Here is a 763-nt window from a genome sequence, read left to right as displayed (position 1 = left end):
TTTACATCTAAGAGAATTTGAGGAAGTTTGTAACACTTATAATGATCAAAATTGTAGCATGGATATAGTTCAATAAAAGCTTTTCCCTTTTTCTTTAAAAGATAAATCTAAAACATGGCTACAAAATTTGAGATCAAGTTCAATAAGATCATGGGAAGAAATGCAACAACAATTTCTTAAAAAGTGTTTTCCTTCCCATAGAACAAACTCTTTTAAAAGACAAATTACTACTTTTTCTCAAAAACAAAGAGAAACATTTTATCAATGTTGGGATAGATATAAAGAATTACTTAATACATGCCCACATCATGGTTTTGAAACATGGAGAATAATTTCTCACTTTTATGAAGGTCTAATACATAAAAATAGGCAAATGATAGAATTCATGTGTAATGGAACTTTTGAAGATAAAAACCCAAATGAAGCTATAGAGTATTTGGATTCATTAGCAGAAAATGCTCAAAATTGGGATAATATAGGCACAATAGAACCACCAACAACTAAAATCAATAATTCAACAAATGGGGGTGGTATCTATAATCTTAAAGATGATATAGATATTCAAGCTAAACTTGAATCTTTAGCAAGAAAAATTGAGTCATTAGAAATGAAAAAGAGTGGTCAATTAAAAAGTATTCAAGAAATTGTTTGTCATATATGTGATACACATGATCATGCTACAAAATATTGTCCAACATTACCTTCATTTAAAGAATGTCTCCATGAACAAGCAAATTATGTTAACAATTATAAAAAACCAATA

At 27.9% G+C, this 763-nt stretch overlaps 1 non-coding gene across 1 annotated transcript; it reads right to left on the bottom strand.

The window, feature by feature from the left end:
- Positions 1-204: 204 nt before the first annotated feature.
- On the bottom strand, positions 205-315 carry LOC140965349 (small nucleolar RNA R71). Its single transcript, XR_012173043.1, has one exon. It is a non-coding gene; the product is annotated as a small nucleolar RNA R71 (small nucleolar RNA).
- Positions 316-763: the final 448 nt, after the last annotated feature.

Source organism: Primulina huaijiensis, chromosome 18 (assembly GCF_012295235.1).
Source record: "Primulina huaijiensis isolate GDHJ02 chromosome 18, ASM1229523v2, whole genome shotgun sequence".
NCBI lineage: Eukaryota > Viridiplantae > Streptophyta > Magnoliopsida > Lamiales > Gesneriaceae > Primulina > Primulina huaijiensis.
Note: the sequence above shows the minus strand (reverse complement) of the source record. Positions and strands in the feature narration are given on the sequence as shown.